We start from the raw sequence: 23,014 nt of genomic DNA, 5'->3' as shown, positions 1-23,014 counted from the left end.
TCAGCGGCCTCAGTACTCTCATTCTCAATACTCTCACTCTCAGCAGCCTCGGTACTCTCATTCTCAATACTCTCACTCTCAGCAGCCTCGGTACTCTCATTCTCAATACTCTCACTCTCAGCAGCCTTGGTACTCTCATTCTCAACGCTCTCACTCTCAGCAGCCTCGGTACTCTCAGTCCCGATGCTCTCACTCTCAGCGGCCTCGGTATTCTCATTCTCAACGCTCTCACTCTCAGCGGCCTCGGTACTCTCATTCTCAATGCTCTCACTCTCAGCGGCCTCGGTACTCTCATTCTCAACGCTCTCACTCTCAGCGGCCTCGGTACTCTCAGTCTCGATGCTCTCACTCTCAGCGGCCTCGGTACTCTCAGTCTCGATGCTCTCACTCTCAGCGGCCTCGGTACTCTCATTCTCAACGCTCTCACTCTCAGCAGCCTCGGTACTTTCAGTCCCGATGCTCTCACTCTCAGCGGCCTCGGTATTCTCATTCTCAACGCTCTCACTCTCAGCGGCCTCGGTACTCTCATTCTCAATGCTCTCACTCTCAGCGGCCTCGGTACTCTCATTCTCAACGCTCTCACTCTCAGCGGCCTCGGTACTCTCATTCTCAATGCTCTCACTCTCAGCGGCCTCGGTACTCTCAGTCTCGATGCTCTCACTCTCAGCGGCCTCGGTACTCTCATTCTCAACGCTCTCACTCTCAGCAGCCTCGGTACTTTCAGTCCCGATGCTCTCACTCTCAGCGGCCTCGGTATTCTCATTCTCAACGCTCTCACTCTCAGCGGCCTCTGTACTCTCATTCTCAATGCTCTCACTCTCAGCGGCCTCGGTACTCTCATTCTCAACGCTCTCACTCTCAGCGGCCTCGGTACTCTCAGTCCCGATGCTCTCACTCTCAGCGGCCTCGGTACTCTAATTCTCAACGCTCTCACTCTCAGCAGCCTCAGCTCTCACATTCTCTGTGCTATTGCTCTCAGCAGCCTTGGTGTCTTCGAAACCCTTGGATCCCTCTCTAGCCACAGCAATGGACCATAATGGGTACATACAAACAATAATTTGCAAAGGCAAGAATGAACAACTGGGTTGAAAAACTAAAAGAACTAATCAGAAAACAAGAAACACCAGACCCTTATTAGTAAGAACAAAGGAACTACAAAGACCACAAACAAAACTACAAGAGGAACATGGACTCAAATGTCAATTATCAAAATACAAGACATGTCAAAGTATAAGGTCCTAAATTATAAAATTGAAAGTAGTTGTTTTGTATTGTAATATATTTAAAAATGAAATTTATTCCAGTGATGTGAAGCTGAATTTTCAGCATTATTACTCCGGTCTCCAGAAATATTACTAATGTGCTGATTTGCTGCTCAAGAAACATGTCAAATTTTAATCAAAGTTGAAAATATCTGTGCTGCATTATATTTATTTGGAATTTGGATACTATGATAAAAACCTTTTTTTTAACATTATAAATGTAATTGCTGTAACTTTTAAAATATTTATTGCATCCTTTCTAAATAAAAGTATTTCTTTTAAACATTAGTGGAAGTTTATGTGCTGGAACCATTGAAAACACTGGAAGGTGTTCCACTGCATTTTCATTTACATGTCTGAACAACCGGCACAACAGGGTCCCAAAAAAGAAGAAAAAAAAAACTTATTGTTGAGCCCTGAAAAGTATTCTGTGAGAAACCTTCGATCTGGGCGTATTCTGTCAGCTGGGAGTAATTGATGAGTGCAGCTTTTTCCAGACACTTCTGAACTATCTTACGCATCTCCTCAGGTGGGACTGGCGTGGTGATGTCTTTCATCAGAACCTAAGAAATGACTTCCTTATTACACTTTAAGCTGTTTTATCACAAGCTGGTACACTCAAGATATGGATATATGATGTTAATTGGCAGATACTCACCCTTTCCAAAAGAGAGAGTGTGGCTTTAAGAGCCCCCTCTGGTCGCCCGAAGGGGAAACAATACCTACGGGCAAGAAGACAAAAGTAAAACTGAAGTAGTAAAAACTGAAGGCTTAAAAAGAAAGAATACTAGCAGAGGCTGAGCACAAGCTGAAGGAGTCAACCACAAACCGCTGTTTCGCAGCTATCATGGAATAATAATTACATCTCTTAAATAGAGATGTTTTCCCAAGCCTGTTGAGGAGGGACAGGTGTCAGCGTGCATACGGACAATGCCGGGCGGGAAGATTGAAGGCCAAAGGGAAGTGCTTCTCATGGAGGCCTCACACCACAGGTGTGAAAGTTACCCGTGAATGGCCCACAACGTGTTTTTCAAGCATGTGGGCAGGAGGCACACTTACCAAGTGACTCAACAAGCTCTAATCAGCTTGGGTTGGGCTCCGTCCTTAATCCCCGGCACGCCCCACACCGGCCTTGCCTCTGTCTGCCGACCATTTGCATAATCCAAGATGTTGTTCGTAGCTTTTGTTTGAGTGGTTTTAGCTGGTTATTAGGTGTCGCTGCAACCGCAAGGCTAAAACCCTCTTTACTAGTGTTTCCAGCTCTCTACAGGAGGGCCAGCGGGAGGTCGGCTCAAAATTAAGACCCAAGAGGAGGGGGTGTGGTAAATAAACTGTAAACTGAGATATTATGCAGTGGTAATCAACTGGTTTGGACTAAGGAACCAGTTATTATATTATTATTACATTGTCATTACAAGATTGATGGTTTCAGACAATGGTTAAAGGAAAAGTTCACCCACAAATGAACATATGCTGAAAATGTACTCACAGTCAAGCAATCCAAGATTTAGATGAGTTGAGATGAGTCTCTTCATCAGAACAGATTTGGAGAAATTTAGCATTACATCACTTTCTTACAATGGATCCTCTGCAGTGAATGGGTGCCATCCGAATGAGAGTCCAAACTAAGTTCTAAACTTTTAAAGATAAAAAGATCACAATAATTCACACCCATCAACATCTAGTGAAATAAAAAGATGCATGTTTGTATAGGCGTTTTAACTTTAAACCATTGCTTCCTGCCAAAATACTAGTCCAAAATCCATTTTAACGCTTCCTCAAGTGAAAAAGCCTGTTGTCCTCTTACATCAAAATCCAACATTTTATTTAGAACAGTTTTGTAAACCGGGAAACTCAACAGTTCTTGAAAACAGTGCTTGATCTGTTTTCTCTCCTGATTCAGATGAGACCATTTTTACACTGGAGAACGATTTAATGGACAGAGGACTCATATTTTAACCAGAAATATTGAAGTAAAAATGTCTTAATGATGGTCTTCTTTATTATAAACACGTGGCGTTTCGCTTCACCAGACATTAACTGATGGACTGGAGTGGTGTGGGTTACTTGCAGATTATTGTGATGCTTTTATCAGTTTTTTGGACTCTCATTCTGACGGCACCCATTCACTGCAGAGAATCCATTGATGAGCAAGTGATGCAATGCTACATTTCTGCAAATTTGCTCCAGTATAGAAACAAACTCATCTACATTTTGGACAGCCCAAGGTAAACATGTTTTCAGCATAGTTTCATTTTTGGGTGAACTATTCCTTTAATCTTCAGTAATACTATCAAATTGACTGTAATAACACTATTAAATAAAAAAACAAACAAAAAAAACGAATTGAGCTGGAAACTGACAATTGTCTGTAGAGTTGCATTATAGCTGAATACTATTAATTTCATTATTGATGAACTCGGCAACATTTTAAAACAAGCTGCTTTGAAATCATCTATATTGAATAAAAAAAAAATGGGACTTTTTTTCTTTTGTTATTCCTCTATTTCAACACAGAAATGGGCATGGGAGCTTGTTTTACCTGAAATGTGTGATCTGCTTCTCCAGTAAAGTCAGCAGTCTGCTCCTGATCTCCTCAAACTCCTCCATCTCCTGTTCTGTCACTGTGCCCATACCGTCCGGTCTGCCAAAGCAAAAGGAAACATTCAACTGCTTTATTCTTCACAACACCTGTTCATTAATTCCAGCTGCCCTTGAATACTGTGCTTCAACTACATAATCAAAAGATTTTTTCAAAGATAATTGTTAAGTTTCACAAATATTCCAGCAGAACTGAACAATGCTCCGACTCTCATTGAAAGGTTTCAAAATCCCAAACCCTTAAATAGAAGAATATCTAAATAAATGTATCTTTGTCACATTAAGGTAATGCAAGATGAGAAGCGATTGGAAATATCTTAAAAATAAGATTCAATAAATTATTCAAATAAAGTACTATTTTATATGATTTTTATTCATTTATAAATTAAATACATATATATATATATATATATATATATATATATATATATATATATATATATATATATATATATTCTTCATAATAAACAAAAAATATTAAACTTTAAACTTTTTTATTTAAATAATGTCTTATATCTTAAATATTTCATTTATTTTGAATAATACATACAAATACATAATTTGCAGTCTCTTTTCAAAATGAATTCATTAATATTTGTTTGAATAATGTTAAAGACAGAAGACATTTGTTCAAAATAAAATAGACAAATCATTTTACAACTAATGAAATAAAATAAAATTTAATTAAATGAAATAAAAAAAACTAATATTGAAAAAAATTTAATAAATTGACTTGAATTAACTTCTTATTTCTAATCTCCTAAATATGTTATTTTTATTTTGAAAGCAATTATTTGAATAATTTGCAGTCTCAAATATATATTTTCATTTAACTTGTTTCACATTATCAGAAGATATAAAAATTTTTAAAATCCGATTACACCCACACAAACACACTATTTATAGTGAGTATATAAATATACATATATAAATATACGTATATAAATATACGTATTTATACACTGCTATTCAAAAGTTTGGGATCTGTAAGATTCTAAATGTGTTTTAATCAGTGTTTGGAATAACGGCGTTTAAAAGAACGGTCTTAGGTAACGACGTTATTTTGTCAGTAACGTGGTAATCTAACTAATTACTTTTGCCGTCGTTACAACGCCGTTAACGTTACTGAACGTTAAATGCGGTGCGTTACTATGCATTGATTTAATAAACTATGCAATCCGAACGCACCCCCTGGCTCACACAGCGAGTGTGGAGGTGGGTTAATGACGAGATAAGCGGTTGTGATTGGCTAAGGCAGAGTCATGTGTTCATGGTAGCTAATCAGAGACAGTGTTTTTACACACATGCCAGCACACACGGCAGTGCCAGCGGCGCCAAACACACACACACACACACACACACACACACACATGCAACAGCTACACAGAGATTCGCAGCAGAGATGGCGAGTCAGGAGCAATCCGATGAAAATTTGGCATTTTCAAGGTGAAGATATAAGCACTACTTCAAATTAAATGTGGTCAAAGGCAAGAACGTGCATGTAATGTGTACATGCAATGTGTGACACGCATCTACAAAGCTAGTGGCCAAAAACACCCTTTCTTACAAAGATAATACTTGAAGTGCAGGATAAAACTCTTGCTGTCTGTTGACGTGCAATAAATATCGAAAGTTATGTACCTGTCTGTTCTACTCATTTCAAATGACTTGTGAAAACTGCAAAAAAAAAAAAAAACTGCAAAAAAAATGTAGCAACTTTTTTTTTTCTTTTCTTTTTTTACAGTAACGCAAATAGTTACTTTCCCTGGTAACGAGTTACTTTTATTATAGATTAATTCATTTACTAACTCTGGAAAAAGTAGTGAGTAACTATAACTAATTACTTTTTAAAAGTAACGTTCCCAACACTGGTTTTAATGAAGTCTCTTCTGCTCATCATGGCTGCATTTATTTGACCAAAAATCCAGAAATAAACTATAATATTGTAAAATGTAAAGTAATAATGTAATGTAACATACTTTAAAATATAATTTATTTCTGTGATGCAAAGCTGATTTATCAGCATCATTACTCCAGTCTTCAGTGTCACATGATCCTTCAGAAATCATTCTAATATGCCGATTTATTATAAGTCTGGGAACATTTGTGCTGCTTAATATGTTTTTGGAACCTGCGATACATTTTTCAGGATTATTTGATAAATAAAATTGAAATGAACAACATTTGTTTAAAATATAGTTTTTTTCTAACAATATAATTCTTTATCATCATTTTTTTTTAATCATTTTAACACATCTCTTAACACATCAATTTCTTTCTTTCCTTCAAAAAAAATAAATAAATAAAAAATTACTGACCCAAACCTTTTGAACGGTAGGGTATATTGTTACAAAAGATTTCTATTTTGAATAAACGCTGTTTTTTTTTTTACATTTTATTCATCAAAGAATCCTGAGAAAAGTTCGCAAGTCGAGCTCTCTACAGGAGATCACAAGTTCCAAAAAAATATTAAGCAGCAAAACTGTTTCCAATATTGAGAATAGATCAGCATATTAATATTTACATACAATAATATTTCACAATATCGCTGTATTTTTGATCAAATAAATGCAGCCTTGATGATATATATATATATTAGTGCTGTCAAAATTAGCGCGTTAACGCATTCGATTAATTTGAAATATTTAACGCGTTAAAAAAAATAACGCAATTAACGCAGTTGCAGTTTTTTTTATTTCCAGTTGTGGCCTATGTGTGTTCAACGTGCAAAGAAATATGGATTAGACCAAGGAAGGACTTTTAGATGGAAAGTTTCAGTATAAAACTCTGCCGGATTACTCTTCAGTCTGCCACAAGAAACATTACTTTTCATTTAGTCTGCCACAAGAAACAGCAACATTAAAATCATGAACTCAAATGTCATTGTTTAAAAAACAAAAAAAACAATGACTGTAACAGTGCGTAAATCAGACCTTTCTGTAACGCTAACGTTAATAAGCTTAAACGAAAATAAAGAAATAATTGTGTAGCCGAGTATTTTTTGTACACAGTGCCGCGAACTGTCTATCTCTCCTGTACGCGTGCATTACTGTCCTCCTCAGCTGCAGCAACTTGCGCTCTCTCTCTTCATCAAGCTTTAAAATAAAAAGGGGACAAAAAGATCATATTGTCTTTGTGCATAGGCTATAGATTAATTAGATAAATGAATATCTAAATTTGTGCCTTGCCGTCTACGGTATTTTTTTAGAACTTAGAAAAAAGATGCTGCAGCCAATGAGCAGCCAGCGGGAGCTGCAGGACGACTCAACCTCCGCAGACAGTTTTTAATGTTTATCAGACAATAAATACTCAAGATTTTGCTTTAGTATAACTCACAACGAGTTTCACACACCTTCTCCGGCCACGTTGAGTTGTTGACACTTAACAGTGGGAAAAGCGACACATGCGCTATGGTGAATGGGTAATGTAGTTTCTGCTCTGGGTGGGATGAATTAGGAAGCTTGCATTATGAAGGGCGCTCTGAAAATCGGCAGTGCAGGTAAACGATTAAAACCTCTATTAAAACAGATGTCCAAATGAGCGTACCGGTACGCTAAAAGCACGTTCTGGGCGCACGGAGAGGTGGCGGTACGCTCAAGAGCTATATTTGGAAGTGGCGGTACTGAGTACTGGTGCATACCGGCCCACTTAAAGCACTGGCAATGACTATACTTTGGAATTTTTTTGCAGTCCACTTAGAATTCAACATGGAAATCATTTTTGTTTTTTATTGGCATTGATTGTTTTGAAATTCAAATGGTACTTACATGCCTGTGTTTTTATTTCTGTAATAAATATGGCTTTCAAGCCAACAGTTAATTTGGAGGATATTGATGGTTTATTGCAGGTATGTTGTTTACATGAGAAAATCTGTGTTACAAGTTAAACAAAAATTCCAATAAACAATCATATTTTGAATTTAAATAGTTTCTTTATCTTGAGTTTACATTAATTATTTACATTTTACATTTACATATCCAAAAAGTTTCAGTCTTTTAATTGCGATTAATCGCGATTAATTTTAAAAAATTGTGCGATTAATTAGTTAATTTTTTTAATCGATTGACAGCACTAATATATATATATATATATATATATATATATATATATATATATATATATATATATATATATATATATATATATTTCATACACACACTCAAAAATGAAATAAAACGATGACATATTTAAACTAAATGGCATCTCACAATACCATGTAACTATAACAATCAAATGTAGCCAGCACATGTTCAACCAATAAGCATTGCACAATTGCACTTTAAGAGTAATCATTCTAAGGTTAGTTTTTACCGTCTACAATGGGCAGTTTAGTTAGAAGCCATTGTGCCTCGCTATCCAAACCCTGCACACTTTCTGAATGGCACAGCTTAGCGCTGTAGAGAGAGCTCTTTCCTTCCAAGCAGAGGTAAAGAAAACTTGTAAACCTGTCTGTTCTTCAAATGCCTCTCTCCATTAAATGCAATCCGCCTTTTCTTTTTGACAAGAGCCAGCTAATCCCGAGAGAACACAAAGAGGGGGTGTGAAGAGCGGCAGAAGACGTGTATGTATGAGCGAGCAGGGGGGAGCAAGAGATCAGCGTCTGCAAATGAAAAGGAAAAAAAAAATCTCCTTTTTGCATTATGGTAAAGGCTAAGGAGTGTATAAACTCGACATCGACCCTTTAATCTCTGCGTCTTTGTCTGTGGTTCTGTGTAGGCTCATTAGTTCTGAAGGAAGGCCTCTTAGTTTAACTGCTTCTAACAAGAGGCCTGGGAATTGAACTGTTAGCACGAGGGAGAATCGCTCTATAGTGTCGAGTCCATCCTCGTTTGTGGCTCCCAGTACATCAGCAAACCTACCACTACAAAGCCTTACAACTTTAGACAGTAATTAAGTCTGTCACAATTCACACATCCTCCCAATGATTTGACTAATGCTAAATGAATTCTTCAAACCTTGAAACACATCCAGTTCTTCCTTACATAACACAACATTACTGGTGGTGTCTGCTAAGGAAGAAATCACTTTTGCTATCATTATTCAGAGTTTGGGGCCAGTTGATGGAACGGTCACTGTGTATTAAATTTGTTGATCATGAGTATGTGGTTTTATACATTTAAAAGCATAAGCATTGAAATTTTGGTGACATTTGGTTGTAAATTCTGTTTGGTTGTAATCTTGTTGGCTAACATAGATTAAGTTTTGTCGAAACTACATGAATGACAATAAAAACTGAATGAGTTTGGGAAAAAACATAATAGCAAATGATATACAATTTATTTAAATAAAATATGACATTACAAATAATAATAATAATAATAATAATAATAATAATATACTACTACTTCCAATAATTGTTATATAATTAAATATCCAAAATAAAAATATTAAAATAAACATTAAATAATAAATGTAAAAATAACAAATATTTTTTATATGTAAATTTATTTTATATTTTCAAATATAAAATGTAAGATATGAAAATAAATATTAAACATAAAATCAATTACGGTATTTTATTATTTTTTTGTAAAAAAGTATAATAAATAAATGTATGTGAGGCAAAATTTCTAATGTAAAATAGTAGAAATGTTAAATTAAACATTAAAAGAAATGTAAAATTCTAAAATCAACATATAATTTTTTTAAAACAAAGTTTCAAAAGTACAAAAAGTACAAACAATTTTAATATTTGAAAACAGAAAATATATATTTTTAATGAAACTTTTGAGAGAGATAGAGGGAGAGAATGTTAACCAATAATAAAAAAACAACAACAATTCAATTCAAAGCAGAGGACCTCAAATGTGCAGAAAAATCTTGCGGAGTGTGGTTCCCTCCACCTCACGCAGTGCTGGCCCGTAGGGAGTGGGTGCAATCGGGTGGCCTGTTGGGGGTCTGACTTATTGTTTTCGCCTGGTGAAGCGAGAGTGTTTGAGACGAGTGAAATGTTGACCCATCAAGGGCCAGTCAACGAGGGTCAAACCACGGCGGGAGTCTCAGGAAAGTCTGGCTGTGCCGAACTGTCCAGGAAGATGGTTGAGAGGTTCAAACTGTGCGTTTGCAAGGCCTCTACAAATGGAAACGACACCCTCCATCCTCTCTGACAGATTGGGTTGGTGTGTATCCGATCATATGAAGACCTCAAGTTAGAATCCAAGGGGTCCCGCTCTGGATGTATGTCATGTTTACAGTGAGTAAGTAAGTGTGCAGATTGGTAAATACTCTCGTCACACAGGGCAGCCAAGCATGATGGACAGGCGAGAGCGGGGCTGGAGCAAGACTGACAGGTGAGAAAGAGGTTAGACTGTGATTACTGTCACTCTGAGCGAGGGCTGGTGGCTGTCAGTCCGTCTTCGCCAGTTCATATCACATGAAGCCGCACCTGTCCGTTTCCTCACGCGTACTTGCTTCTCAGTCTCAAGCCTCGTCGAGCCCAGGGTGCATCTGTCAGTCAAACGCAGGCAACACTGACTGAAATGTGCCACGAGGATGTCTGCACTGACAAACATGTCTGAAAGAAGTCTCTGTTCACACACCCTTCATCGTTCAGAAGCTGTAGCGCCTCCAACTAAAACCTAAAGCCAAAAGTGTACTTGGTTTTTGTAAGTGTATGCTAGCATATGCGTACAGTTGTTGTAGCGGTTACAAAAATAGGGTGGTGTGTGCGACCCTCGCGTCCACTTAAAGTGAAGCACACTTTAGTCTTAAGTCTGAATTCTGGGAAGGCATTTACAGAATCAATGGTTCAGTTTCACATCACTATTGAGCACAACAGCTGTTTTCTCAAAGTAAAATCTTAATTTTCTCCATATATATTGGTAATTTATGATAAAAATTATGTCAGTTTATTAGTCAAACTTCACTTCGAAAAGAGAGAGATTCACCAATCATTTTTTTTAATGTATATTTTTACTAAATTATTAGTGTTTATAAGAATTTAACATTAAATAATTTTTTTTATTTTTCTACATTTATTCTTGAATGTTTAACACATCTATCTCTCTCTCTCCCTCTCTCTCTCTATTTATACACATAGTAAATAAATATAAATATGAATATTGTAAAACAGTCTTAAAAATACTACCTTGAAATCATTTTTTTTTAAATTGACTGATTATTTGAAATAAATGTTCTAAAATGTAATAAATATAATAATATAATAAATAATGTGTAACAGTATTGTTAAAAAAAACTATTTTAAAAACATTTTAATATATAAATAATGTGATTTTTAAATTTAATTCCATACATTTTCATAGTTTATGTGATTGTAGTTCAAATACACTGAGTACATATGGCTTACAACCCTTTACTAATACATTTTTTGAAATCCCTCAGAAGAAAATGAATTCCTGGAACCAAGTGTCTGCTCTCTGTTGTGCTCTACTAGAGTCAGTGGGTGGAAGATCAGAAATAAAGTGGTCATGAAATGAAGATAAAGATAAAGATGGCAACTATAAGACATTTTTCTCCCCAGGTTTGAAGCTGCACACTCACTGTGAGCAAGGCCGCACTGTCACTAGCACTCACTTAGCTATTGATTGATGTGTTAGATCAGTTGAGTGGATGCATTCTCATCTGAACTGAAGATTCGAGGTTGTGTGGACAAGGTTTGAGGCAGGTGTTGAGTCAAAAAGCCTTGATGCTCCTTGATTAAAATGGTGTTATTTGCGGACTTTAATCTAAAGTAATATATATATTAGGGCTGTCAAATGATTAAAATTTTTAATCAAATTAATCAGAATTTCAGTGGATTAATCAGGATGAATCACTATTTGCAATTACACCTGAATCCTAACCATTTTTTTCTGAAATGCATACCAAAAGATAAATAACAGGACACATATACATAATTTTCATGTATTGATTCATCAATATGTGGTTCTTTTTTCTGAATTTCAAAAGTTTAACATTTACACAAACACAAACATGCGCCACCATCACATAAGCAGCACTCTGGGCACTCTTGTTTTTGGGAGGTGTTCATTTGCTCTGCCACAATACGGATCGATATTTTCACGTTCTGAAGGCTTCAAGTGCCAGTAAAACCAAGTAAAAATTGCAAATGCTTTTCCAAACAGCTGTAACTTTCGCTGCATTGCATGTAGGCGTTCTGCACATGCGCAGTGTGAAACACAGAATGCTATAACAGGAAGAAGCTCCAGCGTATCAACTACCAAAGTCGTCTCTGTTTATCGAGCTTGGCATGAATGTATTTGAGAGTAACTGTGGTAAAACCTTAAGCTTCTTCGGTGTTTTCGTCGCGGCGTTTGCCGCTGTTTTTTACTATCTTGAGAATACAGAGATCGACGAGACTTTCCTGACCTGAATAATTTGTCACACTGAGCATGCGTGAAATGCGTAAAAAAAATTTGACGTAATTAACAACAAACAACTAATTAACGTCGTTAACGCGCTATTTTTGACAGCCCTAATATATATATATATATATATATATATATATATATATATATATATATATATATATATATGTATGTATGTATGTATGTATGTATGTATGTATGTATGTATGTATATATATATATATATATATATATATATATATATATATATATATATATATATATATTAGAGCTGGGCAACTTGTGATTAATCGCATTATTGTCTGCGATTAATCGCAATTAATTGCATTGTTGCACACAAAACTAATAATGCATTCAAAAGTAGTGAATTGTGCACTTTTTTTCATTTAGGCATACTGCTATATGAACAAAAGTGTAATAACATTTGGTTTGCAAACACTTTAAACAAATAAAGTGCTTTTTACAGCAGTTCCTTTTACATAGTAGCGGTTAAAAAGTTTATTGTAGCCTAAATCTCAACTTATAACATTAATGTAATTTAATTAAATATAAAACAAGCCATTTATCACTGCCAGGACATTAACACTTTTATAGAAAATATTTTATAGTTTGTTATAGAAAAAGTCCAGAGCCTCGATCATAACATTAGAACAGTCACCTTCCGAGTATAGACCTGCACGATTAATTATAAGGGTATGAATAATTAGGGTATGCTCATACTAGGCAATCTTAACCCTCAAAGCCTGGTTTGCTTGACTAGTGTGATTGCTCCGTTTAGCAGTCTCTGCCTCGGTCGGAAGAGAAGGGCAAGAGTGGGTCCAGTTATATATAGATCGGTGATTGTGAGTGCTAACCGCACCGGAGCGCAGATCTTCTGATACGTGCTGCATGATTGCGTGAATATTTCTGAGCGGCAAAAGCGATAGATGTGTAAAGCAATATATTGTGAGAGGGATGTGTGTTACCGCGTCCCATACGACTCAAAATAATAAACCACAAAGTTAAAAAAACTATTCACTCCACTGTGCTGAGCAAGCGCTTCTCTGCAGTCTTCACGTGCTATCGGAAAACGTCCTATTAACAACTTGTGAAGTCATGATTACGAGCTTGTTGCATTCTTTTCTGTTAAAATAACAGTGCACAGTGTTTTGTTAATGTTGAAGCTTAGCCTAAATAATCTGATTGAGAGCATCCCCTCCTGTGACTCATGATTTGTCTGTATGTGTATTCAGAGCCAGTCAGCAAAGGACTTTCATAATAATAGAAAATGGTGTTAATGCGCGATAAAATATAACATATAAATATAAAATATAAAATATAACACCACATGAACTTACCCAGCCCTTACACACACACACACATATATATATATATATACATATGCATATATTACAGAAAAAATAATATATTACAGATATTACTTATCTGTGAGTGGCAAAAGTATGGGAAACTCCAGGATTAGCTGTTAATTTGAAGAATTAATTTGAAATTAAGAGTCCATCTGTTCAGAGGTGTTTTCAGTCAGTGAGATGACTGTTTTATTAAGAGAACAGGGATCTACCTTTGTCTGATCATGTTTATGGAAGAATATCATGGCACATGCAATTCTGAGAATAATTCAGAACTGTGAGATATAAACTCAAAATTGTGAAAAGTGAGTTCGAAATAGTGAATAATCAGTTAAAAAGTAACAACAATCTTTTTTTTGTGTGTATTCTGTGGCAGAAACAATTAAGACCAATTTTTTTTATATAAAAATGACTATTCTTAAACACACACACACAAACATTTTATGAATAATTTTACAGTGATACTTTGTGCAATGTGTTGAATTTATGCTATAAACTCATTTTGAACCATAATAACATCATCTTGACTGGCTAAAAATGTCTTTGGAAGATGTGCACTATAATGGATATCAAGCAGAGTGAGTAAGAGTTAATTATTTTTATTTACTTCACTTTTTGTGCCTTTTCTCTTTCTGACATCTGAATTCCCCCTATATATGTTCCCAAGAACACTCTCTTTGGGCTTCACAGCTGAACTGTCATTATTCAAATGACACCTCCTCCAACAAAAAGCAACTCGTGCCAATTTTCCTCAATTGTAGCTGGTGATTAGCTAGAGAGGCTAATCATTACTGTTCCTAATTGATTAAATAAGCCATCAAAGAGAGTGAGCACATCCGTGTGTATTTAACATCTAATAAGTCAATTGGCGGTTGATTCGAGGTAAGTAGAAAGCGAACAGCTTTCAGTATACGCTAAACACAAAGGACTTCACCAACAAGTGGACAAGGGACACTGCTCATACCCGAGCCGCATTCTGTCCTCTCACTGCTAACGTAAAGCACATTTCCGTCTTTAAGTAATGTCAAACCATCAATAATTCACACAATCACTTACAGAAAACAAGCCTGTTATATGAAAATCATATCCTCGGAGGCCTTATGAAAGAAAAAATGTACAAGCAGCACAAACGGACTAAGTAATTACAGTTTAATTGCTTTGTGTTTTGAGATAATGGAGAGCCATTAATTAATTTGCCAAGCAGACGCTCTCTGTCTTTCTTTGAGTGAAGCGGGAACATGTCAGCCATGCTGAGCGCCTCCCGAGTGATTAAAGAAATTCTTCTGTCTTGTCGTTCCTTTTGTATACTCACCCATTATGTGTGGACAAAAGCCATTCGAAGTGTTTTTTTCTTTTTTCTTTTTGTGATCTATCAAACATGTGGGACTTCTCATTTGTCCAACATAAATGAAATCCTTGATTTCAAACACTTAATAAGTGAGAATTCAAAATGCACAACCTCCATGGAAAGCAAATGTTCCTTGCTATTTGAAAGGGCACTAGGGCGTTGCTAAAGTGTTTGTTTTTATGCATAAATTTACACATAAATCTTTTTTGCATGTCAGGTGCTTACATTATATTTTTTTAAATATCTTTCTATCTTTCCCGTAATGAACACATAAAATGTTGCTCTCAATAAAATTTATACACTACAAAATCTAAATAAATTATTTTTTGCACTATCCAATTGAAATGCTAATTGTATAACGAATCAAAAAACAAAACAAAAATCTAATAAAAATCTAATATCAAATACTCACAGATTAATTTATAGAAACACATATATATCTGTGTGTGTGTGTATAATACGAATAATATATCACTGTCACTTAAAATTGTGTGTAAAAATGCAACACTATTTAAAAATTTTTTTTTTTTTTTTTTATAGATTAATTTGATTCTAGACCCTTTCTTTAGCTTAAACAGCAGAGCACGGCACTAGCATTGCCAAGGTCATGAGTTCAATTCCCAGGAAAAGCAAGGGCTGATAAAAAAAAAAAATGCAGTGTACCCTGAATGCAGTGGAAGGTACTTTGGATAAAAGCATATTCTAAGTGCATAAATGTAAATTTTATGTCAGTGAAAAGTTGTACAAAATAACCCTGTGCTCGTAAACCTGTTTCCGTGGACATGTGAGGCACAGAAGGCATAGCTGTAGTGTAGGAGGGTCGGGTCCACCAGGATGTTGTTATCTGTAAAATCCATCAGGTCTTTCAGGTAGCAGAGGTGACGATGACAGCCCCTCACCCCATATCGAGCGCAGTACTCATCCAGAACAAACACCTGGCCTGGGCTGAACCAACCCTGAAACACAACAACAAGATCAGAATAAATTCTCTGCACTATTTATACTCGACTATACTATAAAACAATATTGATTCAAATAACAGTAAAGAAATATATAATTCTACAAAAGATATAGATTTCAAATAAATGCGGTTCTTTTAATTTTCAAAAAGACAGAAACATTAAGAGCTATTTTAACAGCTATTTTAGGGTTTAATAATATTTCAGAATATTACCGTTTTAACTATATTGTTGATTAAGTAAACAGAGCCTTGGTGAGCATAAATAATTAATTTAAAAACATAAAATACCCTAGTGTATACTATTATAGTGTATATACAAATTATACAATGTGCGATTAGTTATCACAACTTAAAATTCAGCATAAGAATAAGTAATAATTTGTTGTTTCTTTCGACTTAAAATTAAGTGTTCATACTTGACAAGTTAGATAAATTCAGTTAAGTTGAATATTTAAGCTATCTAAACACAATTTGAGCTGTTGAAACTAATTGTAAATAAGTAGCTAATTATAAATAAGCATATTAAAATACTTAGTGAATAAGCAATTAAGTATAGTTACTTCCAAAAAATACTAGCTCATATATGTTCATTCTCTCTAAGGCTCGTAGATATCAAACTGTATATCATTTACTCTGGTAAAAACATGTCAGTTACAACCTTTAATAAATGTTTATACGGTATGTCTTTGATTTGATTTTCTCACGTCACTTAAATCAGCGTCATTCTTGTAATAAAAAAAAATGTATTCTATTTTTAACTTGCATTTGGCGCTTATTTTGGACCTTGAATACATGTCGCTTAATAAAGATATGAAACATACACGTTCTGTATCTCAAGGCCAAAAGCAACAAGTACCACAGCAAACAGCGAAGAAAAAGTTTTTCAAACGCCGCTGCCTCTGCGTGACCTCTGCAGGACCTCTATGATGTCGCGACATTTACCATGCGCACCTACCGTAGTTTCTCCTCAACAACACTGCTACGCTAATTGAACACGAAGTGTCTAATTTCAGCACGCCTCTCATTTCACGCCAAGACACACAAAAAAACAAAACCGCAGCGTGCGAGATGAGCTCTTCCAAAAAATATTGTTAAAAACACCCCGTCTATTTCCAACATTTAAACAAACGAGTGCAAGGTTAAGTGCAAACAATTAATTCATAGGCAGAAAAGTCACACATAATGCGGGTGAGTGGAGATTGCCGCGAGGCTCCTGTTGCAATCATTAGCTCATTCATCCTTCACATAATAACTAAATTAGGCACGAATCTTACAAACTTAATTAAGACGCCTTCTCTGAAGGAACGTTAGCAAATTAACACTTTGAGGGGGCCGCTCGCCCACGACAGTGCGGAGGGCCGCGAATCAGGAGAACTGCGATGTGTCTCAGACGTTCGCAGGAGACTGATAGTCACGAGGGACCGGCGCTCACGGCACTGAGCAGCAGCCGAGATACCGAGACCCCACAACCTTCATGCAGGAGCAAAGACAGAAAGCTTCATTAAAGTCCAACGCTGATTTGAACAAAGCTGATGCGCGGTATATTTTGAGATACTGTACTTCCGTGGCCCTCCTTTCATCAAAAGATCTGTCTGATCTACGCAAACCAGTTCTACTATTTAGAGTCAGACGCCAATCAAGCTCTTAAATATTTACTGATACTACATGAATATGGAGCCAGAAGAGTCTCAATAAAGATAAATGCACACACTACAGTCACATATGCACACACAGGATTCATAAATGCACACACATGATTCATAAATACACACACAAGATGCACAAATGCGCACAAAATTCACAAATGCACACACAAAATTTAAAAAGCACAGAAGATTCACAAATGCATACAAAATTCAGAAATGCACACAAAAATCAGAAATACACACACAATTCAGAAATGCAAACAACATTTACAAATGCACTCAAGATTCACAAATGCACAGGACAAGATTCACAAATGCACAGGACAAGATTCAGAAATGTATTTCTGATGCACACACACATATATCTTGATTCACAAACTGCTTGCGGTCTGTGAACTTCACTGCATTTGTGTGTGAATTTTGAGACTCCCCTGACTTGGCTCGACACACAAATGCTTTTTTTTAAACAGGGAATGATCAGCAACCAATCAGATATCTCCCTTCTTTTAGCCAATCACAAGAATGCACCCCATGTGGGGGGATTGTTTACTTATAAGCCAATCACATGAACGTGTTCATACAGCAATTGTATTAAATTGTATGAAAATACAGATGTTTAGATTACAATTCAGGTTTATTTTTTATTATTTTTTACTAAATATAAATTAAAAAATGTCTCAATACATATAGCTGCAGAAAAAAAGTTAACCATGGATTCACAAATTTGCAATAGGCAATTATTTCATTTTATTGAAATATTTTAATGAAAGTAAAAAAAAAAAAAATTTTTAAACCTTTTTGAATATTTAAATATATCTAAATATTATTTTGGATGCAATATAGAAGTCACTTTACTTATAATATTCAGTCCCTACATGAAGAGAGAGTCAGTGGTCCGCTGCGAGAGGAAAGTGGCTCTCTGGCTGCGAAAAGTGGGTCTCCGGCTGTCGTTCGCTTAGGAAAGTGAGTTGATCGCTGCGTGAGGAAAGTGAATCGTTCGCTCAACTTCGCTGCTTGAGGAAAGTGAATCGTTCGCTGAGGAAAGTGAGTTGCTCGCTGGGTGAGGAAAGTGAGTTGTTCGCTGCGTGACTCGTGAGGAAAGTGAGTCGCTCGCTGGGTGAGGAAAGTGAGTCGTTCGCTGCGCAAAGTGGGTCGCTGGCTGTGTGAGGTAAGTGAGTCGTTCGCTGAGGAAAGTGAGTCGTTCGCTGCGTGAGGAAAGTGAGTCGTTCGCTGATTGGCTTATAAGTAAACAATCCCCCACGTGGGGTGCATTCTTGTGATTGGCTAAAACAAGGGAGATATCTGATTGGTTGCAGATCATTCCCTGTTTAAAAAAAGGCATTTGTGTGTCGAGCCAAGTCAAGGGAGTCTCAAAATTCACACACAAATGCAGTGAAGTTCACAGACCGCAAGCAGTTTGTGAATCAAGATATATGTGTGTGTGCATCAGAAATAAATTTCTGAATCTTGTCCTGTGCATTTGTGAATCTTGAGTGCATTTGTAAATGTTGTTTGCATTTCTAAATTGTGTGTGTATTTCTGAATTTTGTGTGCATTTCTGAATTTTGTATGCATTTGTGAATCTTCTGTGCTTTTTAAATTTTGTGTGTGCACAAAATTTGTGAATTTTGTGTGCATTTGTGTATCCTGTGTGTGTATTTATGAATTATGTGTGTGCATGTATGAATCCTATGTGTGCATATGTGACTGTAGTGTGTGCATTTATCTTTATTGAGACTCTTCTGGCTCCATACATGAATGTGCATATGATATGGTACACAAAAAACATCCAACCTTTTAATCTCAAAGCAAGTGTCTCACACTCATATAAAGGGTTCAAAATAAACACTCATCTTCAAAGGATTAGTTCACTTCCACAAACATTTCTCAATCATTTATTCACCCCCAAGTCATCCAAGATGTTCATGTCTTTCTTTCTTTCTTCAGTCGCAAATAAACATATATATATACTTTTTAACCACAAATGTTTATCTTGCACTAGCTCGACTTCACGCATTATATAGTCACGTTGGAGAGGTCACGGGTGACGCTGGTGGAAGTACCGACCCAGTGTTTACAAATGAAGGTGAAAAGAAAGTTTCTTTGCATCTGAAGACAGAAAAACAGTCATCTTGGATGACATGTGGGTGAGTAAATTATCTGGATTTTTTTTTATTTATTTATTCTGGAAGTGAATTAATCCTTTAAGTAAATATTGGCTTGGGTGAGTAATAAAAGGAGTTTCTCACCAGTTGGCTGTAACCTTTTAGACAAACAAACATCATCTACTAAAGATGGTTTTTCTGGGATGTCCAAAAAAAGAAATTCCCTCCAGAACCACATGTGGAATATTTCTACGCTGAAAAAAAATTTGGTGAAGAAACAATTTTCACTTAAACGAACTAAAGCTAAGCAAACTAACACTTTAATGAAGAATTAAATACTCGGCAGGATTAAATGGGAAATTTTGAAGTAGAAAGACCGAAATAGTACTCTAAATATTATTCTAAAATTAAATATGATTTTTCTTAAACTAAATATCAGAAAATGTACTATTTCCAGAAATGGTTCTAGACTCAAATAATCTTTGTATAATTTCCAAGTTCAAAAAATCTTTTATGTATTTATTTATACAGTGAAATATTAAGCATCTCAAATGAAAATGAGGGGAAAACCCAAAACCTTATATACAATAGGTCATATGAACAATGCACAACAAAAAAATTATGCAAACTAAAGTTAATTAATTAAAAAAGTTAGCTTTGAGCACTTGCATCTTGTTTTCAATCAATCTCTGACATCCACAGGGCTTTACAATAACTTGAGATGCACAAAAATTATAAACAAATATAACAACCTTATACATTTATTGTTGTTATGGAGGGACATAAAATAGATAATTCCCAGATATTTTTGGGTAAAAACCTTGTGGTTATAAATTCTATTAATTATTCATATTAATTATATTAAAATTATAATATTCCTTTGTAACATGCTAAAAGGAATGAGTTATAAACATTTAAAAATGCTAAATAAAACAGTATCTTTAACAGTATATTTAAACTACTTGGCCAACTTGGCCAGCAAAAAAACAAATAAAAAACATTGAGGCCTGAGCTACTGCCCTTCTTTCCACTTTTCCCCTACAACTTTCTTCTGTCACAGAACATCTCTTCTCTTCTTGGTCAGATCTATTAATATTGCACCATTCAGGGCTGAGGAACGGTGGCCCAGCGCCGAGCCGAGTGCCACAAGATGTTCCACTCTGGCAAACAGATGGCCCGCTCGTGTCTTGGCTCCTCGCGCTCAATTAACCGCTAACGACCGACTGAGACGACAGCAGCATCATCCTAACCAACACGGCCCGGTCTGGCTCTCCTCGTCGAAAACAGAAAATCTCACACACAGAAGGAGAGACGGAGGACAAAACCTTGCTTGTGGATGACAAAACCTATTTGGTATTTTTTGGCTTAATACATATTATACAATGAACGTTTACTAATAGAAACAAACTTAGGTTCTCTATAATAAAATAATAATAATAATAATAATTACATTATTAGTATTTATTATACAACTATATAAAATATATAGGAATTTACTGTTGTCGGAGTAAATAAATAAATAAGTTAACATATTATATAAAATATCCTCATAAAATATATATATAAACATAAAAAGCAGGATGTTTGCACTGAAAACAGCACTCGATTAAACTGGACTATGGGTTGCTAGTGCATTAGATGTTGGTTTTTGCACTAAAACACCATACAATTTTGCACCGGAGACCTACCAAACATTAGACTTAACTTTTATTTCAGTATAATTGACGAACCGAGCTAATGAGACAAAAGTGTCAGTCGCTCCTGTTAGCCTGCTAGTTTCATGAGTGTCTCTTATGTGGTCAAGTCCTGAATCACTTTATTTCCACCAGTAACTGACGGTAATAGAAAGCTTTTTTATGTCCCATCTAGAGGCCATTATGGTTGTTAATAAGGGTGAATGTGGAGGAGTGTGTCACAGGGAGAATGTGTGATTATGGGATGGAGGGTGAAGGGGATGCGAGTAATTTCATTAAGTTTGAAGCATGACTGGTCATCACTGCCCCTAATTTGAAAACACATTCACAGCCTGAACTTTTTGATTGCAAAAATATAGTTTTTTTTTAATTGCTTCTGAAGATGCACACACAGTCCAATGACACCAGTGTACACATTCCCTGTTGTCAAGAAAAAAAAAAAAAAATCCAAATATTGGTCTTTGAATCACCAACAGCTCACTGAGCCTAATCCCTGTATCAAACGACAGCTGACGCAAAAAAATAACAAAAAAACAACAGCACCACTTATTGATTTTCCTTGAGGCTGCATGTATTGATTGAGTTTTTAAGAGTGGGTTTGAAAATCTGAGACTTGAATGCTTTGTTAAAAAATTGCATTTATTGTATATATATTATCTAATTTTATTTTATGTTGAAATAAGAATTTTTTATCACACACAAATATATGTATATACATATATGTATATATACATATCTATATATACACATACATATACATATATATATATATAGAGAGAGAGAGAGAGAGAGAGATACAGAAACACATATACAGTATATATAAAATGACAAACGATAAGAAAAGCCTGAAATTGAAAAACCTGTACTGAAATTATATATATTATAATAAATATATAATATAAAAATATATATTTTTACAATATTATTACTAATTTATGCATTATAATATACATTAAAAACAGCATGTTTATGCATTACATATATCGAATATTCAATTCTGTGTAAATATGATCCTAAATGTTAAATGTTTTTTGTAACCTGTTTGTAACCTCATACAAAAATCACACAAACAAAATGATTATCATTAAAAAGTGTAAAACTAGCGGATTAACGAGCCACTGACACTTTTGATTCATTAGCTTCATCAAATGTACTGAAATTACTTTTGGAAGGTCTCAGGATGTTTATTTTATTTAGTGCAGAGATTGCACTAGCGACCCACACTCTATAAGATATAAGATAGAGATTGTAGGCAATCATATAGTATTTATGTAGTCTGCTGAAAAATCCCATTCCCCCTCCATTCGTTTGCTTGAAAACAGGCCCACTCCCCCACAGATGTCACATCCCAGAAGGCATGGGAAAAGCAGCACATTCAGGTGGCTTTTGTGGCTCTCTCTTAGGCGAACACAGAAGTTTGAACAAAGGCTGTAGAGCCTTCACAAAGAGCCCAACACAGACAGAGTCATTCAGAAGCTGAATGGACAACAGAAGGTGCTCACTCAGAGCAGGTACGAAGTGACAAAGGGGACGAAAAGACAGAGGGGAAAAAAAACAACTGAGGGTGTTAACAGCAAACGGTGAAAAATATAACGCTTATATGTAACTGTATATTGTGTGCCGAGTTATACAAAAACTAAGATTTGGATTTGCACCGTTAGCTGTGTTTGCTACCTCCAATCAGGGACAATTCACCCATGTATGTGCCTCACGACTGCTCC

This window comes from Carassius gibelio, chromosome B3, assembly GCF_023724105.1.
Source record: "Carassius gibelio isolate Cgi1373 ecotype wild population from Czech Republic chromosome B3, carGib1.2-hapl.c, whole genome shotgun sequence".
Taxonomy (NCBI): Eukaryota; Metazoa; Chordata; class Actinopteri; order Cypriniformes; family Cyprinidae; genus Carassius; species Carassius gibelio.
The sequence above is the reverse complement of the archived record's forward strand: the minus strand, read 5'-3'. Positions refer to the sequence as shown.